Here is a 458-nt window from a genome sequence, read left to right on the forward strand (position 1 = left end):
GTTTTAATAAATTCCCTTAATTTCTGCTTACCTGGAAAGTCCTAATTTTACCATCATATTTGAGGGACAATTTGTCTGAGTACATAATTCTTGGTTGAAAATTTTGTCTTTCAGGGTTTTATGTATACCATCTGTGATGATTATGTTTGTATGTCAACTTGGCTGGGCCTGGTTGAGTGGCTGGGAAGCTGGAAGTAATAACTCCCCATGATGAGACTGGTAATCAATTCCATGGTGGTGTGGTGTAGTAAATTATTTAGTGTGGATTTTCTACCCGTAAGTCTTTGTAAACTCCAAGGTGGGATTTTCTATGAGCAACTGAGGAGCTCCTGATTGCGGAAGTTGTCCACCTGGAGTATTTCTGTTTGGAGTGGCACAAAACAGAGTTCTGGGAGGTGCCCACTCTCTCTCAGGTGCTTAGAGTTCTGATGCTATGATTGGCTAGTTTGGCCACCCTG

This window comes from Orycteropus afer, unplaced genomic scaffold (assembly GCF_000298275.1).
Source record: "Orycteropus afer afer isolate SDZICR_OR568_19922 unplaced genomic scaffold, OryAfe1.0 scaffold00052, whole genome shotgun sequence".
NCBI lineage: Eukaryota > Metazoa > Chordata > Mammalia > Tubulidentata > Orycteropodidae > Orycteropus > Orycteropus afer.